The 12,110-nt window shown below is 33.5% G+C and overlaps 1 protein-coding gene across 1 annotated transcript in view; it reads left to right on the top strand.

Annotated features, from left to right (window-relative positions):
• The window catches only part of LOC108764839 (phosphatase and actin regulator 2), a 293,976-nt gene that overhangs the window by 260,775 nt on the left and 21,091 nt on the right, over positions 1 to 12,110 (top strand).

The following is a 12,110-nucleotide window of genomic DNA, read 5'->3' as shown; positions in this document are numbered from 1 at the left end:
AAACAGATATTTCCGATTGATTTTGATCGGATTTATAAGACTATCCGATCAAATTTATCGGATTTACAGGACTATCCGATGAATTTGATCGAATAGTCTTATAAATCCGATCAAAATCAATCTGAAATATCTATTTGTTACTTTTTGAACGGATAAAGTCCGGAAATTTTTCTCAGTGTACATACAGTTGCTATTAATAACATTATTTTAATAATGACGTACCATAATTATGGTAATATATATTTATAGTCACAAATACCTAAAACTTTTCTCTTACAAGAGAACCATTAGAACTGTCCTTCACCGATTTTGATAGGCTTTGATTGTATAGATTGTGTAGAATATAAAAAAATATTTTTTTATTTGCCTATATCAAGATTTAAAGGATTAATCCTGAAGGTGGGTGTATATTAAAAAATGTATGTACAAGTATATTAAAAATATGTAAAAATGTATATAAAAAATATATATATTAAAAAATTTAACATTTTCGAAAAGATAATAATTGTAACTTTTATATAAAACTTTTTTTTATGTAACCGATAGTTTTGAAGATATTTGCTGAAAATGAAAAAATTCGTTATTTTCGAAGATTTGTTTCCCCTAAATCTTGAGATGAATAGATAAGAAATACGTAATATTTTCTGTTCTACGACATATCCAAATCAATGAGATACAGTTTCGACGGTTCTCTTGCAGGGGTGGAAATAAAGGATTCTTTTGCGAATACGATTGAAATCGTAGCCGCGTTTGATTCCCGCGGATAAACTGCCGTGATCAATTATTAGCCGCGATCGAACTCGATCACCGTGTATCTGATGACAATCTAGATAAACCAACCGACCGGCGCGACGGATCCTTCCATGTGACATGATATACCTCGAATTACGTGAAATTGCAGCCGCAGCGTAATCTACATCAACTACGATTAGGTCGCCCACGAGCTTCTCGTATATACACGTGGGCGACATTTGAACATGCCTGACAGGCGCTCGGGAGATCGTGATTTTTCGTCGACGAAAAATTACTGGCGTTACATTTCCGCATGTCGTTACATTCTAACAAATATCCCGCCGGGTATCCACGTGTACATTATACATATTACGGAAGTTTCGCTGTGTTTCGACAAAATTTCTATTTCTATTTACAAATTAATTGCGAGTGACATCACTGTACTTTTATTTTTAGGAACTTTTTATTGTACTGTGACAGTGAAAAATTATAGCGCAACTAAAATTATTCCTTGCAATGTAATTATATTCCAGTGGCGGAAAACTCTGAGTAACAATCGACAATGGTGTTATTTTACTTACAATTAATTCAATAATTAACTGAAATTACCATCGACATTACACTGTAAAATTCATATTGTCAAATTATATCCAATATGAATTATTTTTAATCACTTTTTTAGATCGCTACTGCTCCTGTCTAACGTGTTGTTAATTTAATTAAAACAATTTAATTTAAGAAAATGTTAAAATTAAATTTTGATACAAACTCAAATTTAATTTATTACTAAATACATACGTTAATGTGGAGGATGTTTACTTTGAAATTAACCACAGAAATGGATTTACAGTTAGATACACGTGGAAGTTAAAAATAACAAACTGCTATTTAACTCAAGGGATTAAGTTAATTATTGCTCCTTTGAGATCTAATAGTGTAGTTTTTATTAAGTGTAATATATATATATATATATATATATATATATATGTATATAAACTTTCTGAAACAAAAGAAGTAAGTGGAAAGTAAATTAATCAATTTAATTATTTATATCCCTTCGTTTGCAATCTGGATCTTCTTTATTCAGCTAAAATTTTTTTACTATTCTAAACTTTTACAAAAAATTCATGATTACTTTTAATCTCTCTATTACATTATCAAAGTCTTTTAATCTAAAAATGTAAAAATCTTTATTTATAAAAATTGAAATTGTAGCAAAAACGAGTGTGAAATTTGAGAGTGAAATTTCACTGTGCCGAAAAAAATCCAAATTGCAGACGAAAGAATTACGACAAAAATCACAAAAATCTTAAAAAATGTATACTTAAATATAAATTTGAGTAATTTAAAAAAAATTATGACAGTTGCAATCATTAACAGTCATTAACTAAAATAATCATTAATTATTAAAGTAATCATTTTGACTACTTTGATTATTCTAATGTTAATATTTGCAAAGTTTTGCTTCCTAAAATATGTTGGAATATATCTATGCAATATTTTTAAGAATGGCGAATTGTTTTACGTTGCAACAATTCCAAGAAAATGTACAGTTAGTCTGGATTAATACTAATTGGTATAGTGTGCGTCCGTGGTAAATGAAGGATTAGGTGCACGAAACCGCATGACTGCGGGTAATAGGACATAGTCTGAGAACAGTTTCGAGCAGCTGGCTGGTCGAAAGCGATTAGAGAAAGTTCTTTTCTCCACAAAGCCGCTGTAACTGGAATTCCAAACCGTCGTGTCTGTACTTGGGGGCTGTTAGGGTTGCACGAGTGGGCGGATGAGATCGGATGGAAACGTTGAAGTGTTCTCGAAACTCGAGCGGTCCACGTAAACAGTACTTCCTTCCGCCTAGATAACGTCAACCTTTATAACATACGTTGTCGATGTGAATCTGCAGTTTAGTATTATAGTCCGGATAAAACTAGCGACGAATAACGATTGTGCTCCCTCGTGCGCAACATTGCCTTCTGATACAAGACACAAGTCTCCTCCTAAGAGTTCGCCCACTACATGTTCAATTATGCAGAACTGCAAAGAACAAAGGAAGCAAACGAAAGGCAAACAAAAGTTATTCTTATCTCTGAGTTAAACGACTTGGATCTGAGAAACCAAGAGATTCAAGTATTCTTAGTGAATATTTCATACTGTTTTATAAACAGATATTATTCAATCACATTTAAAAGTAAGAATATATAATATATTTAAAATAAAGATACACATCTTTAAGCTTCATTTACTACAACGATATCATTTACAAAGCAAAGTTTTCTAGAAAGTGAGTTTCAACGTTTTGAATCATTAAAATATTGTAATTTAATTGAAATGTAATTTTAGTATAACTGATCATAAAAGAATAAAAAACAGTATATTTTATTAAAGTATATTCTTTTCTCTCTCTCTCTCTCTCTCTCTAAAGTATATTCCTTCTTAATTTCTATATCTTTACGTTCTTTTTCTGTAAACGGCACAATAATAATTTTTGAATTTGTTGCAGCAAATAAGCGATGTATGTGAATTTTTTTATAGATTTTAAAAAAATATATTTCTCCATATTATGTGATATTATTTGCGAACAGAAATTCAATCACATTTATTGTGGGAATATATATAACACATATGTATAACTACATTACATCTAAAATACATACGTGCAAACTTTTCAGATCTTTATGGCTGCGTTCTACTTGATGTTCGTCACGCTTTTGGAATCATTTCATTCTCGTTGTTTATCAAATGTTAAACGAGAAAATGTACTTGCGAATATTGTGAGCATCAAATGGAATGTACTCTACAGTATACCTACGCGAATTTTTCCGCAACGATATTTTACGTTTCGCTTTTCGTTGGCGCACACACATACAGTTAGAGCAAAAAGTATTTGTACAAGGAAATTTGTTATAAAAAAACCCTTATTTGTAGAAAATAAACATTAATTAGCAATTTTACACAATAAATACATTCTATTCTAACAAACGAGCTTCGCATGTAGTCCTGATTTTAGAAGCTAAATTTCTCGTCTGTATGTATTAATTAGCAATTTTACACAATAAATACATTCTATTCTAACAAACGAGCTTCGCATGTAGTCCCGATTTTAGAAGCTAAATTTCTCTGTATGAATACACTGAGAAAAAAATGCTGTTGATTCAATTAAAGTCTATATTACGCTGTCACTAACATAAGTGATTAATTCATGTATATTTTTATTGATATAAAGGCCTTGATTATTGAAATAATAATTTATGTCTTTATGTCAATAAAAATATACATGAATTAATCATTTATGTTAGTGACAGCCCATAATATAGACTTCAATTGAATCAACAGCATTTTTTCTCAATGTTCTTTTTGAGCATTCAAACAATACAATTTTCAATTTTCGCTTATTTTTCAGATGATATATTTTGTATAATTAATACACATCTTTTTGGTATATGTAATTTAAGAAATATATAGTCTATTTTATTCTTTATGAATAAATTGTTAATTATCCAACAAGAAATGATCGTCAATTAAACGTCGGATCGACGTCAAATTGATGTTGAAATCATTGTATTTATATTGATTCGACATCAGTTCGATGACTCATTTCTCGCTGGATAATATTTACTTTTTAAAAATGAAGTTTTTTTAAAAAAGATTTTCTCTGTACGAATATTTTTTGCACTCACTGTATATATTTTTTATCAAGTTCTGACTCTTCTATTTCTGCCGGTCATCTATTTCTGACGCGTAGACAGGAAGCAAAACATTTCCGCAGAACGGAATTGGCCGGTATCCGCATAGCAGATTCCATCTTACCGTGTAAAAGCACATTAAGCTCCGCGGAATGCGCACGTACGGAATGTTCTGCGACCAATTGCCCATCCGTCTGTCGAAGGGCACATGGGCAACCGATCTCTCCGAAAGTTTGCGTTATAAGCGTTGCACTGGGAAAAGAAAAATGATTTTCTTGCACGACGTTCCCCTTATAAATAACCCCGCTTGTCTCCCGAGCGTGAAGCTTGCGGGTTCTTAAAGTTTCTACATCGTAACACACATGACGTCACGAATCTCTACGATGCCTGGTTACGCAAATATCTCCGGACGCGGCGCCTTTACTGTCATCCCTTTCGTGACGAGCCACGAAAATATCAACATACGCGTCCGTCGTTGACGTCGCTGAGGGACGTCACATTGATATTCAGTCGTTGCAACAACCTCCTACTTTCACGTGTTCTCGAACCATCATTTCTCCTCGAGCAATTTTCCACGAGCGGACAGCGTTTCATTCTAACTCACTGTAACTATCCAAGTACCGCAGACAGAATGTCCTTCATTCGTTTGAACGTAGGTAACGAGATCTCTATCGCGACTGGAGCTGAACCAAAAGAGAATGTGAGATGTCGAGAGTCAAGTCGCAATAGCGAAAAGTTACCGAACAAGATCTCTCCTGAGGTTTCTGCTGGTGGAGAACTTATCTTCGCTCTCCTACCCGTTAGTATTGCGAAACTTAGGCAATTAACATTAAGCCCTCATCTATCGTCTGGCACTTTATTACGTACGATATATGCATTGCATGTGAGCAAATACTGCTCAATTTATAATCGAATTTTACTCAGTTTGAATTATTTTTAAATATTTCTATAAGTCTCTCTCTCTCTCTCTCTCTCTCTCTCTCTCTCTCTCTCTCTCACCACTGCTCCTACTTACAATTAGTATGTCATTAATTTAACTGAAATGATGAAGTTAAACAATTTAATTCCAGAAATGTATTTAAACTCAAATTTAGTTTATTATATAATGCATACGTGTGTGTTAGTATGAACGTTGTAATTAAGTAGAGGAGACCGGGAACAAAAGTAACATTTTGACTTTGAAGTATTATAACAGTTAAAATATAATATTTACATTTAAAAAAGTATATACCTTTAGATATAGAATTTATTTAGCTACAAAATTTTCTTTGATTCAATTTTTTAATGTAACTAAAAAAAAAGTTATGTTTGTTTAAAGACTATGAGAAATTTTGTTACAACCGTCCCAAGCCCTGGAACGATAGTAACAGTAGAGAGGGACGTTGTACCATACATTTATAAATAAAATAATGGTTATTTTATTGGTTTTATTAATAAAAATACATAATAAAGAAAGGCTCAAATAATTCAAATAAAACAAAATAAATCAGAAAAGCTACGAGCCAAAACAAAATAAATTTTAATACATATGATACAGTTGACATTAAGTAAAATAAAATTAAAAACAAAATAAAAATATGTCTACATTAAACTAAAAATATGTCTACATCAACTAACGTTTCGACCACCTTTATTTTCAAAGTTATAAACAGGTATATATATGAAAGCGGTTGACTATAATAGATTAACATAGATCACTAATTATAGAAGTATAATGAAAGTTATTAAAAATAGACCTTCGTTGTTCAGGCCTGATTTCAGTTATATGTAGTCGACGAAAGATAGATCCTGGATTTACGCCAAACATTCAAATATCGTTGAGTATCCAACAATGAATAGATGTAGTTGTCAAAAAATAAATCCTGGATATACGCCATGGTTCGATTTTATTCGCCAAATATAAAAAAGTCGCTGATAATGCTATTAAGTAAGCCGAAGTAACAGTCCTTCTTTCAAAATCCAGATTCTACAGTATAAAATTGAATAACTGACCCCAGGCATCAATGTTACTATTGTCTCCTAATAGTATTTTATGATTTATAGTAAATTTTTAAAATAAAAACCTAGATAAAAATCAACTCAAATGTGAAAAACATCAACACAGATAATCATTAAAACATATTAAGATAATACATTATATCTTTGTTATAAAAAAAAAAAATATTTTAAATTTTGTGCACACAATGAAAGTTACTTGATGCATGAAAAAAGTAATTTCTGCTTCTGCACGTCCGCGAAAATCAGCATGTAACGAACAATTCAATGCTTATCTGTTTATAGAATTTTATACGCGGTCATATACATATATCTGTTATAGTTCAAGAAATATTGACGATGTTACTATTGTCCCGTGTTACTTTTGTCCCTGGTCTCCCTTAATTCAACTATCGAAATGGATTAATTTACATTTTGACATACATGAAAGTTGAAAATAATACAATATTATTTAACTCAAAGGATTGGATTACTATTACTGCTTTGATATTTAACAGTGTGAAAAGCATACACTGTTAAACTAGTTACGCCCAATTTGAGTTATTTTTAATCATTTCTATAGATCGCCATTACTCCTACTCAACATCAGTTTAATTAAAACAATGGAATTAAACAATTTACCAAAATGTTAACTCAAGAGTGAATTTGAAATCAAAGGATTGGATAGGTTACCATTGCTTCTTCAATATCTAACAATGTAGAGAACATAGACCATTAAATTCATAATGTTATATCCAATTTGACTTATGTTTAATCATCTCCATAGATTCATCACTGCTCCTACTCAATATATCATTCACTTTAACTAAAGCAATGAAATCAAGCAGTTCAACTCAAAATTAAATTTAACTTATAAATTCAGTTTATTATTTACTACATGCGTATGTTAATATGAGTATTATTTACCTTGAAACTGACTTATAGAAATTGATTCATTCAAAATTTTGACACACATGGAAGTTAAAAATAACAAAATGTTATTTTTAATTCAAGAGGTTAAGTTACTAATCCCTGGTTGATGTTTAATAATATGGAAAACATACCTTCTTCCTTCACCTCATTAGTATCGCGAAACTTAAGCAATTAACATTGAGCTCTCGTCTATCATCTGGCACTTTACATGCGATATATACGCGTGTGACTCCAGCGCGAACCAGACAAATGAAACGGTACGTCCCTTTTGTTTCTCGCTCATGCTCTCAGGCGCGCAGAAACGGATCCTTCTTCATTATGCAGCCCGTCGCTGGTCTACGATGTAATTTATTTCTCTCGTTTGTTAGCCAAATGGCCTCGACTGCACCCCGCCACACCGCGACGAAGAAGACGCCGTGAAGAAGCTTTCGTGATGCGCAACGACCGCGAGAAAGTTTATGCGTTCTAAGTGCGCGACGCTGTGCAACGTGTTGGTGCCAAGGACGTGATATAGGACATTTCGAATGGCGCTTAACCCTTTGAAATATTGCAATTGCATTTTGCCGCGCAGGTCACATGTCGAGGGCGCGGCTACGTGCGCAACGTATCGCAGAATATAACTCTTTGGAGTACGTTTGGAAATATTTCGATTGTATCGGAGGTAGAACTGAGAAAGATATGGTCGGAGAAATCGCACAAAATCATTTGTCTTAGTGACGTTGGTGAAAAAGAAACTTGAACTGATTTGATATAAGACTTTGATTTATTTAGTCGCACGTTACGAAAACATTTTTGCTGAAATATCTAAAAATTTAGCTTATTGCTTTATACTCAATTAATGCAAGACTAAAAATCTTGCATTAATACATATTCACTTAAATCAAGATAAAAATCTTTGAAGCTAAGATTACAATATTTTTGCTTAGGTATATATAAGAATGTTATTGCTCATTTAAGACTAATTTTTTTGCTGTGATAGAAATTTCATGAAGAACAATGTTGCAAAAAGTTTTGATATTCTAGTTTGAGCGTCCCTTACAACTATTTTTGATGATTCAACAAAATTATTTTCAGATCAAAATTTTTAGATACTTTAGCGAAATCGTTCTTCCCGTGTGTATAAGAGCAAAATAATATTCTCAAACTCTTTTAAGAGTCAAACTAACTGAAAATACGTATGTTGATTGCAACGCAAAAAGGATACATACAAGCATCAAGGATTCGTGAAAAAGGAAGAGCTGACTCTCCAGTGAAATCAAGAGATCGGTAAAACCGGGAAATTAAATTTTCAACAATTTCAATAATTCTTTCGACCGTGACAAGATTCCGCTATTTATCTCAATCGCGCTATATACATATATATGTCACGGTCGAATCCCACTTGCTCAAAAAGTCTAGCACATGTGGCATTTCACGCTCTATAAACAATGCCATTGCTTTAATTGGCTAACCGTAATAGATTCATATAAATATATATTCTGCTATGCCGAAACAAAAACAATGACAATTGCGCGTTTCTCAAACATTAATTAAATGTTAATTAAATATTCAATTAGATTCTGTCTCCAAATGAAATTTATCTTTTCGAACATGTTTTAGTTTTTTTTCCGAAAAGGACTGAAAAGTATTTTACGTGCTTTTCATTCGGGAAAAACATCCACATTTGTTATTTAATTAACAAATATAAATTTTCAGACAATACTGTTAAATTTCTAATGTCAATTTATACCTAATTTTTAATTATTTCTTATCGTCACTGCTTCTACTCATTATAACATTAATTTAACTAAAACAATGGAATGAAACAATTTAATTCAAGAAATAATTAAATTTTATTCAAATGTGGTTTATTATGTTCTAAATGTATATGTTAACATGAACACTGTTTATTTTAGAATTAGACAATTCGACAATAGAAATGGATTGATTAGATTGTTTTTTATTTAATAATACATTTTGACACACTTGGAAGTTAAATAACATTTTGTTTTGATTTAAATTTGATCTTTAATATTTAATAGTGACCTCTGAAAAGGTATTCGCGGTCAATCCTCATTTCCTTGTATGCTGGCAGGAATCACGTGACGTTGAAATCGTGTTGGTTTCATGTACCATTTTTTAGTTTTTTCACGCTCGCGCGGCCGTGACACGGGCTTTCGCCGTCCGAAATTCCTCTAACGTAACGCCACGTAACAGAAATGTTGCCAAGAGCATGTGGCATCGTTCTATTCATAGAGTCACTCGAAGATGTATTCGTTGCTACCGAATCTCTAGATGCATCGGCCGATTGAAATTAATTCTTCCAAGTGAGAGCAATAATACGTGCGTTTGGCAGGAACACCGAGACATAGTCGATGTGTATACACATATCGATACACACGGTTAAACTTCGATGCACATTCGTGTGCGTGCACTTGGCAGAGAAGTTCTCTCACGCGGAAATTCGCCCGTTATTCTGTGTTGGCTACCTCGAGGCAAGGGTAACCGATCGGGTTACATCCCCGCAGGGAGAGAAGCATCGCACAGCCTTTGGACTCAGTGAACCCACGTATACTCGAGCTCACTACACTGCGGACAGCAAGTAATATATTACGAGCACAAGAACAATAACAATTATATACAAGCACACAATTGCACATCACACTTTGCACGGTTAACCATTAGGCACCACCATTAAGCATCACTATTTCGACTCTACCACACACTCATCATCCAAGATCCTGATCGTATTGGCTACGTTTACACCGTGCATTTAGGTCACAGCTTATACCCCAAATTCGACCTTTAATAAATTATTTAAGCCACTCGCTGTAAACATTTCATAGTTGACTTAACCTGGCCTTTAGGTCAGGTTTCAATTGTGGTGATCTAACCTAAAGGCTTACTAATTTTCTCCTAAGGCATAATCCCTAAACGCTCAATCGATTAACAGCGCTGAGACTGCGAAAATACTTTAGGTTGCTTATGGTGTATAATATAATAATTAGTGACTAGACTTTTCTTGGTTTACGGTATAGGTCAAGCGACGCATAGGTCTTTCGGTATAAACGCAGCCAATGATTCTCATCCAAGAGCAGATGTCATAAGAAAAAAGATGGAAAAAATTGAGACTGCGCACATCATCGTCTCAAAATTGCGATGATCCTTGTACTTTCTTCGCGTATTGTTTACCCAACATCCCTAGAAAAGCTGTATGTCTGGATTTTGGTATCCAACAAGCAGCATAGTATTGTCATCAATGACTCTTTATAGTTAGATTGGATATCCATTTAAGGATGAAGAAGAAGAAGAAGAAAAAGAGTTTGCTCGACATTCGCCAAAGTATTTTCTCACAACTTCAGACCAAAATTCGTGGAAAACTCACGGAACTTCAATTGCAGGAATTTCAATTCAGAGACGATAGTAACGCGCGGAATGTCGATCGTTCGAAAATATACGTGGTTGTATATCAAGCGCAGAATAGCCTGCGGTGACAGTAGATGGAAGGTCGTGGCGTTGCGTGCCACTCTGCCTCGCGGCAAAGTCATTCATCTATTTTCGTCCGTATGCGTGGGCCCAACAGCTTCCAACTCGCGATCAGTCTCTCGTGAGCTTCGCGACGCGTCGAGAGGAAGAAGGCATTCGAAGACGCTCGAACTTGAGCTTGATTAAATCGCGTCGAGTCGAGAACATTAGTCACCGATGTGTCGCGTTATTCATGATCTCAAGTAACGTGGCAGCGACGTATGACAGCGCGGTACACTCGACAGACTAATTGAGAAATTCGTTGTGACGATTAGTCGACGCGTCCCCGACATTACGCGAATCTGAAACCGCAAGTCGCAACCACATTAATCACTCATGGGTCGTATCGTCCATCTCAACTGGCGAAGTAAGTGAATAGGCACGCGCGGACTAATTGCGCAGAATTCGTTGCGCCGCTTAATCAGCTCCGCGATCTAAATTGCGCAAACGTGAGCTGCGATATTGCATTCGCTGTTAAATGAAAATCTGGTATCTCTGTCGCGTTATTTCGAAAAGCCTATGGAACGTGATCCAAGTTAATGATTTCTTTCTCTATCCTGAAAGCTTTCAAAAATTTAACAGATATACATTGAGTGAAAGGATTTTGTTAATTTAGCAAGCCACCAGTATCTTTAACCGGTGATCGGTAAATATGTAACAACAAATTATGTTGTTGTGATTGCTGCTAGTCTGCTATACCAACCAATTATTAGTAACGGAAACAAACTATATAGAATCTAACCTATCTTTTGGATAGACTTTAGCTCGTTTACATACACTGAGAAAAATTTCCGGGTAGTCTTATAAATCCGATCAAAATCAATCGGAAATATCCGTTTGTTACTTTTTGAACGGATAAAGCCCGGAAATTTTTCTCAGTGTAGCAATACTATTGATTATTATTTGTTACATTGGCGAATTAATTTGCAATCGTAACAAATCGATTGTTTTTTTAACAAATATCACATTTGCTTTCCCTTGATTTGTTCTTATAACAAAATCTTTTCTCTCAGTGTAGTTTTAAAAATGCTAATTAAAAGATTAAAAATTAAGTCAATGATGAAAGAGTCAAATTCTTGGACAATTATATGATTATGTATACTTTATCTTATATTGCACATTCAAAGGAAAAGAGTAATATTAACTATATGTAAGTGACAATTGTACATATTTTATATTATGTAGAATTAATGTACATAGTTGAATTAAATTATTTTATAATTGCAATAACTATAAAATAGTTCATTTAACTGTATAGTATATATGTATATATATATATATATA

This window comes from Trachymyrmex cornetzi, unplaced genomic scaffold (assembly GCF_001594075.2).
Source record: "Trachymyrmex cornetzi isolate Tcor2-1 unplaced genomic scaffold, Tcor1.1 scaffold454, whole genome shotgun sequence".
In the NCBI taxonomy this organism is placed as follows: Eukaryota; Metazoa; Arthropoda; class Insecta; order Hymenoptera; family Formicidae; genus Trachymyrmex; species Trachymyrmex cornetzi.
The sequence above is the reverse complement of the archived record's forward strand: the minus strand, read 5'-3'. Positions and strand labels throughout refer to the sequence as shown.